Source organism: Nanorana parkeri, unplaced genomic scaffold (genome assembly GCF_000935625.1).
Source record: "Nanorana parkeri isolate BGI_ZX_2015 unplaced genomic scaffold, ASM93562v1 scaffold433, whole genome shotgun sequence".
NCBI classification, from domain to species: Eukaryota; Metazoa; Chordata; class Amphibia; order Anura; family Dicroglossidae; genus Nanorana; species Nanorana parkeri.
This window is the reverse complement of record NW_017306701.1, coordinates 829,256-848,295: the sequence shown is the minus strand read 5'-3', so window position 1 is coordinate 848,295 and position 19,040 is coordinate 829,256. Positions and strand designations below refer to the sequence as shown.

The following is a 19,040-nucleotide window of genomic DNA, read 5'->3' as shown; positions in this document are numbered from 1 at the left end:
GCTGGTCCCGCCCCCCCCCCCGTCAGAACGGGGAGGGGGGAATCCAGCCCCTCCCCTGTCACAGCAGAGAGCCGTGACAGGATCGGGAGGTGACCGTATGTGTTCGCTCACCTCCCGATCTACTAAGCCGACCTGTGAAAGTCTCTGTCACAGGTCGGTAGAACTATGAGGTGAGTAAAAAGCACTCACCTCATAGTGCTCCTTTAACTTCTAGAAATCTGCCGAAAGGGCTGAATAAGAGTGGAGTCTACAATACCAACAGTATAACAAAGAAATACATTGTTTTATTATAGTGAACAGCACTGAGTGTTACATTTGATATGTGACAGAGCCGTTCTTGCACCTGACATATCATGTACCGCTCAGTGATCATAATTATTATAAAGCAAACCATTCGAGCTTTGAATGAGAAAGTACCAGAGATATGTTAGGCAGTAACATCTACATAAGTATAGTAAACAGTAATATTACGACAATATAAACAAAAGCATCCCTGCTGAGTTGGGTAAGACCAAGAATTTAGGAGATAAAACAAGTGTGTTTTACTGCTCCTTACTTCAGAGATTTTTACCTAAGACAGAAACAAAAACAATCTATGTGCAATTAAATTGAAGCAACAAATGCTAAAGTGTTTGCCCATAGCAAACATTCAGATTTCATCTTTCATTTTACCAGTGGATGAAAAGTTAAACCTGACTGGTTGCTGCAGGCGGCATTTTTTTTTTGTTTGGACCAGTTTCCATAGACTATCTTCCCTTTCTGTCATTCGTGATTGGTAATGCAGTTAATTGCACCAGAGCTAAATTTGATGTTAGGTGGGTAGCAAATTTGCATGTGCTGTCTGCGAAGTTCAGAAAGAACTCTCAGACATAGGCTTGACACTACCATCGTCATAGCATCCTGCATGGCCATGGGAATGGCTGTCCTAAGCCAAAGTGCTAAGTTCAGCCATTATTCTCTGGAGCCTAAGCAGGGGAGTACATCAGAGGCCAGAATTGCCAGAAGGAACCAGGCATGTAGCAGGCATCATACATTTTATTAAGAGCCGGATTTACTCTTTCTGCTGCCCCAAGGCCAGGTTCCTCAATGCGCCCCCTACCTGCCAAACTCCCCCCCACGGAGAATGGCAGACGTGCAGGCTGCATGTGATCTCGTTGACATCGCCGGGTTCACTTGTACAAAACAAGCAATGGCTTCCCCGCTATACATTTAGCTCTGCTTGCCCAAAGCAGGGCTAAATGTAGAAAACAACTACCCACCCGGCGCTCGGAACTGCATGTCCTGGGCATCGGGAGATAGGAATTCCACACCCCTGCTGCCCCTCTTCTCCCTGCTGTCCCAAGGCCGGGCCTTGATTGGCCTTGTTGGAAATCCGGCCCTGGAAACTGGCCACTCAGTGTATATTCTACAGGTTTCAAATGAAGACTCATTTGAAACCTGTAGAATATACACTGAGTGGCCAGTTTATTATGACCACCTGACGTTTGTAGGCAAATTAGCTATAATAAGCTATAATTTTGCGCTGAAGTTGCTAGAGGGCCAGACCATTATAAATAGGGAAGCAGGTTGTTTACCACGACAGTAGAAGTGATTTTTTTCTGAAAATATGGGTAAACAAAGCGATTTAACAGCCTTTGAACGTGGGATGATTGTTGGCGCGTGCCATTGAGCGAGTATCAGCAAAACAGCAGAATTCGTTAAATGTTCAAGAGTGGTTCATTGTTAAAGTGTTTAAAGACTGGACTGTCAGCCAACAATCTGGGTCTGTACGTGCGAATTGTGGCCGTCAGCGACTAGTCAATGTTAGGGCAGAACGGAGAGTGGCAAGACTGGTACAAGACAACAGAAGGGCAACAGTGCAGTGTCAGATTCCTCGCATCACCTTTCAACATCTCGTGGAGTCACGAGGCGGCCCAACAAAGTCATCTCGTGGAGTTATCTCATGGCCCAACGAAGTACTGATGGGTGGTCATAATAATCTGGCCACTCAGTGTATAATCAGGGTGGTTAGGATGACAAGGGGATCCTGCATAATAGCTCCCAACTGTCCCTTATTTGGAAGAATGTGGCATGTTTCCTTACAGTAAGCAAGAAGAACCTAATATACCCCTTATATAAATACAAAGTATCTAATCCGAAATATTACTGACCAGAACATCAAAACACAACTACAGAAAATCCTGAATTTCATGGGATAAAGTGGAAGCCAGAAATAGTGGAGTCAGAATATACAGTATTGGTACTGGTTTCTGCTAATACCTTGGTAGTATCTTATCAGATCAGTTGCATGGCTTTTTGTGACAAGTTTTTAATTAGAAAAGTAGACTACGATTAAAACAATGGGCACTTAAGAAGAGATAAAGATATATTCGTCACCGGATTCCATTAATTGATTTGCTTTTAAAGTGACGGTATTAAGCATTGAAACTGCGAAAAGAGATCTTCAGGTTTGGCCTAAACAGTCTGCACTTTACAGTTGCTTTTCACATAACATATGACTATACATGGAATTGAACACCACAATCCATGCATTTTAACCATAATTTGCCAAAAATACCTTTTCTCTCTTGGTTTATAGTCCTCATGGGATCACTCAGGCTTCAAAATGTTAGTTTTTAAGGCGGGGATCCCTGCTGATTGGAGAGCTCTGTCTGTGACTCAGCAGGGGGATGACTCTGTAAAAAGATCACTGCATCACTGTACGGCTAAACAACATTAGGGGAATTTATCAAAACTGGAGCAGACAAAACCTGGAGCAGCTGTGTATGACAACCAATCAGCTTCTCTCCAGTTTGCTCAGTTAAGGGCCCGTTCACACCAGATGCAATGCTTTCTGTCCAGAGCGCACTGCCTCGCATTGCGGCCGGCTCACTTTTTTGTGGTGCGGGAGGGGGATGGCACCATAGCCCCCCCTCCAGCTGCAATGCGATCTCAAGGCACATTATGCCTGTGGTCCGGTCAGGTGCAATCAAGATAGTGCTTGCAACATTTTGATCGCACCAGACCTTAACGGAACAAAGGCATAATGTGCCTTGCGATCCCGTGCGACCGATCGCATTGCGGACAGAGGGCATGGCTACGGTGCAATTCACTTCAATGGCCCACCACGCCCCCTACTGACCCACAAAAAAGTGAGCCGGCCGCAATGCGAGGCAGTGCGTTCTGGCCAGAATCGGGTCGGAACCCACTGCATCTGGTGTGAACGGGCCCTTATATTTAAAAATGAAAGAGCTGCTTCAGCTTTTGTCTGCTCAAGTCTTGATAAATTTCTGTTCCATGTGTTTTGATGCGCATTGTATGTATTTAGAGAATTTGATTCATTTTAATTGGGATTTAAAAAGCAGAATCTCAATTGCTTCCCAAATAGGTGGTTTCCTCTTTGGGGAGGTGCACTGTACACTAGTATAGTATGTGGCCTTTTGGACCAATCTTTTAAACAGTTCAATAATACTGTTGGGCAAATAAAATATATTCACACAGCAGAGTTAATAATGTGGTCCACTCCACTGAATCTCCGACAAAGCGGATTTTCCATTATTCTCTCATCTCTACTCATAAGTCTGCTCCTTCACTGCCCAATCAACAGATTAGGGTGAGATCTTCACCAGTGTTCCTGACTAAATTGTCTTGCTGCTGCAGCAGAGGCCAAGCATCTAGCTGTGCTGTCTCACAGCGATGCTTGGATTACAAAGATAACGGCATAGAATTACAAATCTTTTGTATATTGATATGCTGCATGAGTCAGTGTAAGTTACAAACCAGCAGGCGACATACTGTGTACAAGTAATTGGTGTAGTCATGTAGCCTACTCTACTCCTACAAGGTATGATGTGTGGACTGAAATACAGTGGTAATACCTAGGAGCAAACAGCTGATCTCACAGCAGCTCAAATGATTGTGTCTTCAGTGTACAAACCTTCCTAAGTACCAATTAACATTGTAAGCTGGGTGGGATATGTACAGCTGAGAGCAGATGATGCAAAGTTACTCCACAGTGTGGCCTTCATTTTGTGGCTCATTCATAAAATGCATGCTACAGTGTGAAGGCTGGCACGTGTCACAAAATTCCCTTTGCTGAACGCTGCACAGAAAATCCCACAATTAGATGACGTGAACTGACTCTGTTTCCGGCCTTTTTCTATATTATTATTTTACAGCAGTAATGTAAGTGTGAGAGGGTGGAAGTTGGAACCACAGAGAGGGTGAGCACAGACATCTGTTGCTTCCAAGAGTGTTGAATCCAGAAGAGTCTGATGGAGATGGCAGTGTTTGAACAGAGTGGAAGTAGGAGACATGAGCCGCTGGTTTTTAGTCCTCAATCAGCCCCAAATACCGATCCCTGAATACTGATTGCCACAAGCTTGAGTCTTCTGACTCATGTTTGTCGTGTTTCATAAAACCTTTAGTCAGTGGAATAATCTTGAGCTGTCTGGAAAGGTTTGGTTTTTTTTTACTTGTACATAAAGTTAATACATATTTTGTGCTATGACTGAGGAAAGGGAACTGCTGTATAAATGTGAATGCTTCAGCTTTATCTCAGACTGAAAATATTAAAATATAAAACCATGCCCCACATTGTGCACCTCCTGATCTGTTAACATGGCTGAGTAACAATGACACTGATATTATCATGACCACAGTGTGAGTCCTAGACAGGTTTGCCAGACATTTCTTTTGTTCAGAATACACATAAGGTTTTTCATCCATTGTGTTGTTTTGTTACGTTCAAAGTGTCTCCAAGACTATAAAAAACGAAATGGAAAATATATAAAAGGTCAGCAGTGCTGCAGTACAAGAGCAGATAATGTTGAGGAATGTAAGATGTGCAAGAAGTCTACTTTTGATGTGAAACATAATATTATAAAAAGTTAGATTATCAGCATGTCAAATTGACTCATTTTGTGCAATCACCCAGTGAAAACTACCTAAGCTGGAAAAGAAGATTTTGATGTTGCTTTTCAAAGGGGCTTTGCACATTTTGTCTGCTCATAGCATGAATGCATAGGCAAAAAAAAATGTTCTTGTGGTTTTAATAAGCTTTACAGCAAGGCTTTAACGTGACTGTATTACACTGTGGATTTTGTTTACAGGAACATCACATTGCAAGGCTTAGGGGAAAAGCAGCATTATGTTGGTTATAAATGCTGGTAGTTTCTTGGCATGTGCATTTCAATGCCAAAGAAGTATTACCACACATGCCTTGACCCTTCACCATACCCCAACCCTTTAACTCACCCTAACACCTAACCTTTCACTAATGTGAAGCTTGAAACTTAACCTAACCTTTAAATGTAATACTTAATCTCCCCTAAGACTTAAACCTAACTACCCTTAAAGCCCCACTCGAGGCAAAATATCAACAAACTCTCACTTTCCCCTTTAAGCTCCTACTCACCCTAATACTCAAACAGAATTGGTTGTGATGTGCATACCCTAATACTCAAGTCTGTAGTCCAGGTTTCTTGCCATCATCTTTTCTGGGTGTGAGGGACTGCTAACCCAGTGATGCAGATGGTCCCTTGCTGACTGGTCTTCTGGTGCTGACAACACTCCTTTTCTACATCCTGAGAAGATCCTGCTGCTGGACAGCCAATAGTAAGTGTCCACATCATGCGAGCATTGATGTGGACACCCGAAGGACCCCGCCGGATATAAACAAAGGAAGAGAGAAGACTCGGAACCTGAGTGTCACATGACTGCAGCTTTAGGGAAATAGAAAGGGCATTTAAATATTTTTTGGTGTTATATACAGTATATATATATATATATATATATATAATCCTGGAGAGGGGCTTTAAACTATATATGAATCTCAACTTTTGACACCTAAAGCAGAACTACAGTCAGAGTTTTGTCCTTACTATAGAAAGAAGTTACCTCTAAACAGGTTTCTCACACAGCCAGGGTCAATTTGCTATACTTCCAGGCCACTGTGGCTATGGGAGCTGTGGCCTGTATTCACAGAATACAAGGTGTTCTGTGAATGGGCAATAGGAGAGGAGGGACAGATAAATGACACCACGGTTTCCATGTTTGAGAGCCGCATCTAGGAGTAGCCACAGCAGGCAGGAAGTATAATATAAGCTATATATCAGGACGAATAAAAGTGTAACTTTACAAGAACTGGCAATGATCCTGGTTGTGTGATATACTTTATTAGGAAAAGAAAGCGCCACAACTTAGTGCAATACATTTAGTTACACTAGGGAAACACATAAATGAACTAAGTTGCACTTACAATGATACTTGTAACAATCGGCTGGGATATGGCCTTGCTTAGATTTGGCTTCTGTTGTGCACTGCCGAGGAGCAGAAGAGCACTTTGGAACGCAAGTACACTGTGGAGGAGCTTTCATCTAGTCAATGAGGGAGAAGAGCACAGAGACCGATCATACGCTGAAAATCTGTAAAACCATGTTTATTAAAAAAATTAAAAATGCACTTTCACTTAGTGGAAAGATGAGCAAGCCTGTCAAGAAGCTAGTCGGATGTAGAAATCCTCCGGACCACTCACACTGTTCACCCCCGAAGTGCAATCAATTAGATGAAGCAGAGGTAGGTAGCGGTGGAGTGTGGCTGTGAACCAGACCGCCAATGAAAAAAAGAACAAGTGGAGCCGTTGTGACAGGATGGCCACAGCTTGACACTGCAGAGATACAGCTGGAGTGGCAGCAACTTGGGACACAGTTAAGGATGTGAGAAGGTAGAAGTGGCAGTGGCAATGCGTTTCGAGGCACAGAGCCTCTTTCTCAAGCTGGGAAAGGATCAGTACCGGGATTCGTTTGGCGGGAGATTTGAAACAGGACAGGGGGAGGAGCTAACGCCTGGGAGTCAGCCTATGACATCTCTAAACATTAGACCTCTAATTCCATAATTTAAAAGTTATCTAAAGCTAGAAAAGGATCATTGTGTCGGAGGAATGGCTCTTCCTACATATATTTTTTTATATATTGTAAGGAGCTTTTAAAATAGTTAAAATTGTTCAAAGTGAAAAAAACTGGAACAGAAACCTCTTTTCACACAGCTTCGGGTCACTTACTAACACCCACTGTGCCTCACAATTTGGGAATTGTGAGGCGCAGCAGGTGTAAGTGAGTGACCCGGAGCTGTGTGAAGGGAGGTTTTTGTTCTAGTTTTTTCCACTTTGAACAATTTTAACAATTTTAGGTTTTTAAGATTCATTCCTCCCACACGATGATCCTTTTTTTTCAGCTTAAGATAACTTTAAAATATACTGTAGCTGCCACTTCTAACGTCTCACATCCTTGGCTGAGTGCCAGCTCTCCCAAGTTGCTGTCACTCCAGCTGGATCTCTGCAGTGTCAAGCCAAGGCCATCCTGTCACAGCGGCTCCACTTGTTCTTGTGTTCATCAGCTGACCGGTTCACAACTCCACTCCACTGCTGCCTACCGCTGAACCGCCGACATGAACGATACCATACATTCCTATGGGGACCGTTCATGCGATCACATGGCTCCGCGCAATCCGAACTGCCTGACGCCTGAAATACTCCCTGAGCCTTTTTTTCCGCGCTGATTTTTTTTTCATCTTAATCAGCGTGTTTTAGGGCGCACTGAAACGCATCTGCCCTGGTGTGAATGGGGTCTTAAGGGGTGAACACTAGACATTTGCGCCGGGAAAAACATTTGTTTAGTTTTTATTCTGATTTTTACGTTAATTCGGGTCCAAAAGTCAATTCGTTTCGGGATTCGGGAGAAATCTGAATTTTCGTTAGCAGTAGTATGTACGAATTTTCATTATGAACGAATTTTTGTTGCAGTAAAGTGACATTAGACAAAAGGAATATTAACAAAATAATTTTTTTTTACAGTCCGCAGAAGAAGAAAAAAAGCGTGGAGTTTCCTCCCTAATTGATACCAGACCCTTTAGGTCTGGTAGGAATGTTAAAAGGGACACCCCCAAAGTAAAAATAAAAAACAGTGCGTGGGGTTCCCCTAAAAGTCATACCAGGCCCTTTAGGTCTGATAGGAATTTTAAGGAGGAACCCCACCCCCCAAAAATGGAAAAAATGTTGAGTCCCCCCTAAAATTCATACCAAGCCCTTGATCCGAGCACAGGGGCCTCTTCCTCACAACTCTGACCCGGTTGTTATGGGGTTCTGCGGACAGGGGGGCTTATTTGCATTGGTGTACCCCTTTAATTAAGGTGGGACACAGATGCCACCGCCCCCCTTTTGAATGAGTAAGGGATACTTGTACTCCTACTCCTAGCCCTTTATTTTTTTTTTTTAAAAAGGGTAAGTGGCAAGTTTGACTGAAGCCTTAGTCCCAGGAATAGATGGACAGAAAAACAAATCCTTTTGGCTGGTAAAACAACTCTCCTATATCTCTTTCATCTGTGTTTTAGCTGTAAGTAAACTCACAGTTATCCGCCACCCACCAGGATCGGTAGGTGCCAGATAACTCTAGTTTTTGGTTGCTTCAGAGTTAATAGTAACTCTGAAGCAACCACCCTCCCCCTCAGCCCTGTTCACCTGCTGACTAGAAAGTTGTCTCTCAGGGCAGCTCCTCTGCTCAGTGGGCGGGAACAATAGCCAGCCTGCTATTGGCTTTTGCAATAGCAGGCTGGCTATTGAAACCCCTCCCACTGAGCAGAGGAGTGGACCTGAGAGAGAAAGTTCTCTCTCAGGTCCTCTCCTCGGCTTAGTGTGCAGAGTTTCAATAGCTAGTCTGCTATTGGCTGTTTCAAATTGCAATAGTAGACTGGCTATCGAAACCCCACCTACTGAGCAGAGGAGCAGACCTGAGAGAGGAAGTTCTTTGAGAGAGAAAATTGCAGTTTGAAATAGCCAGTAGCAGGCTGGCTATTTCTCCCCATTGTTTGCATGTTGCTGCTGACAGCGGAACGTAGCCACTGGCCGGCAGCAAGTTGGAAACAAAATATTTGGTTAGCAACTAAATAACTGTACTGTGCAACAAGCAAATAACAATTTTTTGCGTGCATCAAGGCACCGGAAAAAAAAACGAGGACATATGAAGTCCCCGATTTATTTTTGCCGGTTGCTTGAGAGTAGTGGTTGCTTGAATCCCAGATAATGGGGAGTTTACTGTACCATCTATGTAAAGACAACCTGTCTCCATTCCTGGGACTTTTATCTTTTGAATATTTAAAAACGCAATTAATATCTATTCTTATGAACACACTTAAACTTTTGATGTACTGCTGGAGGGAACATTCTATGCTTGGTTGTGATGTATGTACGAGGCTACAGTAGACTGAGAGAAAGGGATTTGGCAGAACTATGGAACACGTTGACCTGCACCATGCAGAGAAATTAAGTTACTCAAAACTATTGGGATTTAGCTAGTAGGGCAGCCAGGTGTGAAAGATGAATGCCAGCATACAAATTAGAGCTACTTACTCAGCTGGCAGGCTGTGTTCCCTAAACAAGTTTAAATGTAACATTGTCAGGTTTGACCATAGCATACCTTTTAGGCTGGGTTCACAGCTAGGCGTATTGAATATGCGCGTTTCTACCGTGATTCGCGGTAAAAAAAACGTGCAACAAACGCCCATTTCCGAGGGCTACTTGGCTGTATCCCAATAGAAACGCGAGACCAAAATGCCCCAAAGAAGTACATGTACTTCTTTGGGCATAGGCCGTTTTGTATCGCGTTCGGACAGGCGGAAATACGGCAAGGTGTGAACCAGACCCATTGAATACAATGGGATTTAGATGTTTGAGCGTTTTGTAGAGCGTTCGTCGAGCGTTGAACGCACTACAAAATGTTCAGGTGTGAACCAGGCCTAAGGGTTAGTTTGCACCAGATGTAGTTGTGATGCAGTCCATTCAGTTTGACAGCTGAATTAAAAAAGCATCACAATGCTTTCCTATGGGATTTCTGGTGCTCTGTTCACACCAGTGCAGTCCCTTCCAAAGCAACGTAACGCATCCAAAAGAAAAAGCAGAATTGGAAGTGCTCTGACAGGAAGAAGGAAGTGACATAATGGTCTAATTTCCATTTACAAAAACTATGACACACATAAACTTTAAAACAAAGGATAATTTTATTTTATTTTTTTAAACCTTTTCATTTTATAAATTTTCTGTTCACAGAATAAAAAAGATAGCTAACACTTTGTCAGAACTTACCTTAGAGAAAAAAATCTCACTGAAAAAATGAGGGACTACTTAGCAACCAGCAAATATTGAGACAGTTAACGCTCTAGTCAGTTGTAACGTACAACATAAGGTATACAGTGCAGTGGTTAGGACTTTATAATGTAAAACACAATGAGGGGAATTTATCAAAACTGGAAAAGACAAAATCTGGAGCAGCTGTGCATGGAAACCAATCAGTTTCTCCCTTCAGTTTGTTCAGTTAAGATTTAAAAATGAAAGAGAGAAGCTGATTGGTTGCCATGCACAGCTGCTCCAGATTTTTTCTCCTCCAGTTTTGATAAATTCCCCTCAATGTATACAGTTCAAGGGCCAGGACTGTATAACGAACAGCATAGTGTATATAGTACAGGGTCAGAACTGTGTAATGTGCACCAAAACGACTGCAGTGCAGGTGTCAGGTGTAACATACAACACAGTGTATACAGTGCAGGGGACAGAACTGTGTAATGTGCAAGAAACCTTTACCGTGCAGGTGTCAGGGATACAACGTAGCATACGCAGTGGAAGGTGTAGGACTGTATAGCAGGTTAGAAATATGTAATGTACAACACAGCTTATTCAGTGCAGGCCTCAGGGCTGTAAAAAGTTTAACATAGTGTATACTTTGCAGGGTTTAGCACCCTCAACCCAGAGGCAGCCGAGTGAATAACTGAGCCGAAGTGAAGTGAGACGAACGACATTCGGCTTTTCACTCCAGCTCAGTAGGGCTAATTTCGGCCATACATCAGCTGAAATCAGCCGTACTTCGGCCAGCTTTACATGCTCTGCATGACTCAGACTTTGACTCAGAAGATCCAACATCTGGATGAGCTAATCCTAAGCTCCCTCTGCTCACTAGCTGCTGTTCGCCCCTATTTCCATAGGGGCCGAACAGCAGTAAGTGAATAGCGGCATTCAGGTGGTCGGCTATACTGCTCGGTACCTCCGAGGTGCCGAGCAGAATAGAAAAGAATTAAAAAGAATGCAATGTGTTTGGAGTGTTTCAAAGAAGTGTCTGTTTTCCAATTCAATTCAGCTGAAATTGTAGGTTGAAATTGAAGACACGTCTATTTAATTCTTGTAGATGGTGAAGTTGTTCAGGCATATTGAGGGGAATTTATCAAAATGGGAGCAGACAGAATCTGGAGCAGTTGCTCATGGCATTTTCATAGCTTAACTGAACTGATGAGAGAAGCTGTGGGCAACTGCTCCAGATTCTGTCTGCTTCAATTTTTACTAATTCCCCCCATTGTGTGTGGCCCACAGTGATTCTGCATAATTTGCGCAAGTATATTTAAGTCTTATTCATCCTGACTTCATATTTCCTCTTGTTTCAGTATTGATCTGATGACTAAAATGGAGAGGAAGCAACCAATACTTCCCAGAAATCCAGATGTATATTTTCTGTGTAAAGTGGGTGAAAAGGTCTTTTAAGTGCATTGAGTTATTTATAGCTGGTAGTTACCTGCTTACTATTTGTCATGTTCCGCCAATAAAACACATTTTGTTTCTATGACTGTGCCATGAAAAGTGTGTGATGTTCAGGATATGGTAGAAGTATATGAGGACACTCTAAAATCATAAAAACAGTATGAATAGCTGTAGTCATCTAATTATCTCTATAATCTTGTGATACAATGCATATTTAAAGTGGACCTGTCTGCAGATCCTTACATAAAGCTTTATTATAGTATTGTTTTTTTTTAGGAAATGAACTCCAGGTTAATTTCACTGATACTCACACAACCACCACCCTAGGCATTTGAGAATGTGTTCTCTTCTCTCATGAAGTGGAGTTCAGTCTGACTGATCCTCCCCTTCAGTAGAGTCATTGATTTTTATGATGCCTCTGAATTTTTTTATGTAGGTCTGTGTGATCTTTAGAGAATCACACACTTATGAATTCCAGGGAATCGTGATTAATGAATTGCCTGACTCTCTGCACTGGAAACATTGTTATCAATTTTTTCAGAGGAACATACTCCAGCATTCCTGCAAACTGCTTCTAAATGTCACTCTAACCCCACTACCACCATCCCAATATCAAATTAGCTGGGGTCTACCTATGAGTTACACAGATACAGAGCACTGCATTGTGGGAAGTGGGAAGAGACATGCAAGTTTTCCCCATTTGGCAGAAACTAGGGTGCATAGGGAAATGTAGCAGCTCTAGGAAGCAGTTTGCCGCAATGTTAGTGTAATATGTGCTAAACTCGCTTCTAGTAAAGGACATTTTTTTAAAATACAGGTTATTATTATTATATTTGGATAGTGATTGGATGTGGGGAAGAAAGGTGAGGTCCGAGTCAAGGTTCACTTTAAAAGAAATTTGTGTTGGTTTTGTCATTATTTTCTTTATCAATTAGGTCATTTTTTTTCAATAAATATTTTTGTGGTCAGGCAAATTTAACATTATTATTATTTTGTCTTCTATCTAGTCAGCAAATGGAGCCCCGGTCTCCATTTCACAAATTCAGCTAGTTCAGCTTTCATCTGCGCTAAAAGAAGCATGTTGTTGCTGAACTTAAATGAACTTGAATTAGGAGTTTGGCACCAGGTTTCTGTAGACAAGGGGTCTGTTGCCTTAAAGCAATCTGTTTGCTCATGACCTAACCCAAAATTATTTGAGGACCCTTTTTCATTTATTAGGGCTCAAGCAGGTGTATTTACCAGCCCAGGAACCACAGGTGCTGCAAATGTTATGTTATATGATCCCAGGCACCCATGTGAATGAGCACTTAAATGTGTATTTGTAAAACATAATTTTTGTATTTATAAAACAATAGGGTAAATATGTAAACACTTTGTAAAAATAAAATTGACCCAAATCATTATAGTTTTCCTCTTAGCTTGACTTATAGTGGTGTGCTCTTTCCTGCAGTTTTGTGGGGCCCTCAAGGATTATATTATACATCAATTATTCATGACCTGTTTCTTTTAGCTCCCTTTAGGCTGCTTTCATATCTCTGCTGTAATGGGATTTATGTTGGTCTGTTTTGTGTAGTTTCATTTGGGTCTGTGGTCTCCCAGATTGGTGACCTGTACCCCACAAAAGTTGATTTTAAATCTGATCATTTTGATGCTGACTTGCAAATATTGGAATTAGAGAAACAAGGATGGCCCTACGTTCTACAACTTCCCCAGTCTCCCATCAGACCTCATTATCCTTGCAGGTGGGTCTGCTTAACTCTGTACTATAGAGAAAAATGATTACCTAATGCCTACTGCATGTGTTTATACTAGGTACACACCTGCACTGCACCGAACGACACCCGGGGCACGCTTCCCGGGATTGCGCGGTCCTGTAAAATGCAGGCAGTGATTGCCGTGCAGCCCCATTGATTTCAATGGGGTGACATCTGCGCGGCAATCGCAGAAAAAAGGTACCTTTTCTTGCGATACACAACGCACGGCTGTTCAGAAGCACGGGTGGAATCATGGCGGGAAACCACATGATCTGCCCAGCGCGATTAGGATGCCATTAGAAAATAATGGCACCAACAGCGAGATCAGTTCACACCTTGGCGACTCCTGACCGCGCGGCAAGCCGAGGTGAGGTGTCACCTAGGTGTGAACCTAGCTTAAAGATAAGGCATAAATTTTGTTTAGTTCCGAATGGATATTCGTATGAATTTCGTTAAATTCAGACATTCGGATGCATCCAAATTTTCTAATTTGAATGCGTCCGAATGCAAACAAATCTGAATGTTCCTTTATTCTGTCTGAATTTTGTTCAAACGAAGCTAAATCGAACATGTGATTTGTTCTTTGGAAAATAAGATACTTTTTTGGCTGTTGGGGGTTGCATTACAGGCATGGTCATGTGACTTCCTTATGTAGATCTTTCCAAAATCCAATTCAGTTGGATCCGAAATCCGAATAACGAACCAAATCGAATTTCGGATCCAAAATCCAAATCGATACAAAACAAAAATTGTTGCAGGGTTACTGAGAATATCTATGCAAGATACAGTGACCCACGTTATTCACAAAGGTTGAGAACCTGTTTAATACGTTACTGGCAATACATACCACGATATTAATTGGGGTTTTTTTTAGCATCCTCTGGCAACTTTGATTTGAAGTTTAAAAAATGGCTACTATTTAAAATGGTGTTTATGCTTTTAAATTTTATTTGGTGCATTACATATGTGTGAAAACAATACCTTTTCTTTTAATTGCATATGTACAGGGTATTAATCTTGAAAGATGAAAGATAAGAATTAGAAAGATGCAAACCCACATCTACCCCCCCGGCAAATGATTGTCTGTGGTGTCTGTAATGGCTCTGTTTCCCCGTGTTCTTTTCCCATGGTATATGACCACACCAACAACAAAAGGAAAATGTGAACCTTGTTGCTATGACAATGTCATGTTCTAAAAGAGCTGCAAAGAGCAAACAGTTTTTCTCTGTTACAGCAAAACCTTGCCAGCATTTTCAATGTAAAACCAGAATTTATCAAAGAAACAAGTACGTCAGCAGTATTGAAAACCCAGGGCCACATGAAGTCACTAACACACTTAATAATAGAGAAACCCAAGGAACTGTGGCAGCCAATCAGATTTCACCCTGTAGCAGTTTAAAGTAGTAATGGAGAACAAAGAACAGAGAGTGCAGAAAGGTGACTTGTGATTGGCTGGTGTGGGTTATTGGCACATTGCCGTTTTACTTATAAATAAAGGCTTTTGGAAAAACCAGAACAAGGCTGTATGTACTTCAGAGTTATTTATACTTATTGTTTGCAAAACACAAGTGATGACTTTCATAAGCTGATATAGGTGCATGACTAACGTCCACCACGCTGAACAGTGAACAACTGAATCCATGATCGCTGAATATACTCACTGAGGGTGAATCCTTAGCGTAAGAGACGCTAACAGAATAGAACAAAGTGCATTTATCTAAAGTAACCCATAGCAACTGGTAGCAGATCAGCTGTTATCTATTTTGAGCAGTTCAAACAAAAACATCTCTGACTAAAAGTAAGGGGTTTCTTTACTTTCTATATTCAGCGTCGCCTTTTTTTTAACACGAACACTTTTTTTTGACAGGAGTAAGGAAGGGTTAAAACCTGTTTTGGTTTTCTTTATTACTGTTTTCTTTTTTGTGTTCTATTAGGGAGATTTCTTATCACTTACTGTCCTGTAAACACAGAAGGAAATGAGAGGAAGACTCTCCAAAGTGAGAACAAAACTCTGGCAGTTATCACTGCAAAAAGTGTTCTCTTTAGAAGATTCCTGCTCTGTTCATAACTAAAATAACAGATTTTTTCTCACTTAGGCCTAATTCACATGAACATTTAGAGCCCACATGCGGCAAAAATCTGCAGATTCTTGTGGGTGGAATGAAAGGTGGTTCCAGATGGCTGTGACCACTCAGACTGTACAAAACAATGACAGGCTGACTAGAGCTGCATCTCTCCACTGCTCTTTGGGTGTAACTACATCCAGTGGTCACCTGACACAAGGGACAGATTACCGCCCCTGGACGCAGACAGATTGTGACCAGATGTGGTCATTTCTCCCTAGCTAGAGGTAACTATTGGATGTGGGGGTACATGGGAGCAGTGGTGGACATCTGCGGCTCCTGTTAGCTTGGCATTGCTTTATACAGGCTGAGCAGCCACAAATGTCCTGAACTACCTGTTATTTCAACCACTTGAATAAGCAGATTCTTACCACATGTGGGCACTAAAAGCCCATGTGAATGATGCCCTGTGACGTTGATTACTAGAAGAAATGGGGTGAATCTCTTCAGAGAGGACACAGAAGTAGAAAACATGACAAGGTACTAACCTTTCTCCACTCTCTCTAAAACGTAATTACTACATGGTAAATGACTTACTTTCTCCCCTGTTCCACATGCTGGGCCTTCTTCCTACTGTGCATGCATGGATGCACAGTATGCTGTGGGTGAGTCATACTCTGCTGGAGGGCCACCATGGGTACGTCTCACCCGCAGGAATGAGTGGCGCGAGGCAGGGATGCACAGTGAAGATCACTGGAATGAAAGGGAAGGGATTTAAGTATTATACCAGGCAGGCTGCACTCATGGGGTGGGGGACAGGGTTGGATATATTCATATGAAATTCAAGAGCCATTTTGCCCAATCCAGAAGCCAGCAGGATTCTACTGACAACAGCTAGAGAATACCTCGAACGTTGGGCACCAGCTGTCATTTTTAAGGAGCATCGGTTCCTGTAATCTGTCCTGCCCTGGGTGAGGGGGGTTTAATTAAAGGACAAGTGTACCAAAACTGTACTAAATGTAAGTGCAAAGAGTGCTAATAATACAATGTACTAACTCTAACGACAACCAATAAGAGTTCTGGTTTCCTGGATTCAGATGGATAAAAGATTAATTGTGACTGGATTCACACACGCTTCATTTTACTGTGAAGTCAAACCATTTTGGGTACATTTTCAGTATCCAATTATCCAACATTTGGAGTGCATGCTGGAAACTGCAGTTCAGCAGCAGGTGGACAGACAGCAAATATTTATAGTGCAATATTGATGAAAGCACATAATGAGCATCATACAATTGGCATCAGAGCATTTCCATGAAGAACTTCTGATTCTGCTTCAGTGGATGTGCAAATGCTGGCTAACACAGGCCTGCTTTTCTCTTCAGTGCTGTACCCTCGCATAGGGAAATAACTCGCTGGTCAATACCGTTTTAGCTTGCAGGAGAGAATAATCAATGTTTACTGCTATAATTTGTGCTCAATCTGCCATTAAAATCCCACTTTTTTCATGAATTCAAAATCCCTGTTATTTTATTTCTGCTAAATTATCAGCCACAGCTGTTTCAGATTAAAGAATACCATATAGTTTGCTCCTGAATCTATTAAGACATTTTAATAAGGAAAATAATTATAATAATCATCATCATTATTATTATTCAGTTAAAGTGGGTCATCATATACATTTTTTCATTTTAAGAGCAGGCATGTTTAGTAATTAATATACATATATTACCTCCAAACAAGATCCCAGCACTACCACTGATAATACCTTAATTTGCTTTTCTTTCCCAGTGCTCCCACTGACAATACCTTCATCAATACCTTTTTTTCATTTGCCTTTTTTTTCTAGAAGCATGGAGCCATCTTTGTTCAGGCGTTATTCATTATCCCAATTAATTATCCAAAATCTACTTCCCACACCGAGAAGATGGCCCAGTCTTGTAAATCCTGGTGTCTATGCTGTTTATGGCAGTGTTCACAAATGTCCGACACAGATCATCTCCTGCTGCAGCCTCCAACCTTGTGACTTGCTATAAAAAAAATGCAATGTTGCAGTCTGATCACTGGGGAAGAGGATACGGATAACATTATGTCAGCCTAGGCAAAGTTGCCTGACTGAAGCTTATGGCCCCTTTCACACGGGCTGATCAGGAGGGGATCCGTGCAATCGATCGGGTCCGCTCGAAAAATTGACAGGCGGACCCGATCGGACCACCCATGTAAAAGCGGCCTAAGGATTGTGTTTAATTATAAAAGGTAGAGCTTTTATGAAAAATGTAAATGTTGCTGTATATTGTGGCATTTCAGAAATGTATTAATGAAAGGTCCACTTTAATCTCACCCTTTGTGAAATGTCTGAATGCACTGTAAGTCTAAAACCATATTTGTTTAGATAAAATAGTTATTAAGTGCAAAAAAACATATGTTACAATTTTAATGGATGATATCATTATTGACCATAGATGACCACAGAGAGAAGGGCAATAGGTGAATAGACCTATTTGTGGTTGCACTTGAAACATTTTTTTTTTTTTTTTAATAACCAGATTACCGGAATAATTTAACAGTAGTAGAATATTGTTCCACGATAGCCACTGATTAATTCAGAGAGTTTGGAGTTTAAGTAATACCCTTCATTGGCTAACTTAGGTTATTAAAGATGCAGGCTTTCAGAATTTCTTGTATCCCTTCCTTAGGCTTTATATATTTCAGAATTATGTGTATAATTTAAATTAGCCATAAAAGGGTACCATGCCAAACTCTCAGTAATAATGTAAGATATCATTATAATCTGTCACCTAACGGCACAACTATAGCCATATTATCAATACCACAGTAAACGGCTGAACAAATATTGCTCTGTGTTTATTAAAGTGTGTAAGTATGAAAGTATTCTCATTTATTGTTTTTCTATACAGGTCTTGATAGTAGACTTGCATGTAGAACTAAGGTTTAAAGAGCCAGAGACCTATATTGATTTTACTCTGGGGCACCATCACATATACAGTAGTCACAGACCAGGCACAATCAGTATTCCCAGGATTATGGTCCTTGTTGCGGCCCAAGCTACCATCACTGCACTCACTGGCGGAACTACCAGAGTTGCAGCGGTCGCAATTGCGACCGGGCCCTGGCGTTCCACCACTTGGGGGAGCCCAGCGAGGAAGAAGAGGGCCCCCCCCCCCGAGATCGTGCCGCTCCTTCCCTGCCGCACAGTGCCAACACTTGGCATTTTCACGAGTACTCATATTCGTGAAAATGCCCCAACACTAAACACAGATACCGGTGTTCTGCCGAGAACGCAGACGTAGCCGAATTTGCCGACCTCAGCATCTGCACTTGCGCACAGACCAGTATTATCGAGGAAACAGGGATTTCGTTTAAATCGTTAATTGTGACTTAATACATTTCCACCCATCATTCACCGCCATCCATCTTTTACTGCCATGGATGGTATATTATTAACGGTCACAATTAACCATTACAAACGAATACTTTGTAAATAAATGCAGGTTTCCTCGTTAATCCTGTCTGTATGTAAGCGCAGATACTGGGTTGGCGTTCTCGATAGAACACCGGCACTAAGATTTTAAACAAGCGGCTGCCTGAGGTCCCGCGCTTGCTGGGGACCTCGGCAGCCTTCCTGTTAACCATGTGGTGCCATGGGGG

At 41.8% G+C, this 19,040-nt stretch overlaps 1 protein-coding gene across 1 annotated transcript in view; it reads left to right on the top strand.

Moving 5' to 3' along the window:
• XKR4 (XK related 4) overlaps positions 1-19,040 on the top strand; it is a 249,093-nt gene that overhangs the window by 68,571 nt on the left and 161,482 nt on the right. The gene's annotated exons all lie outside the window — the stretch shown is intronic.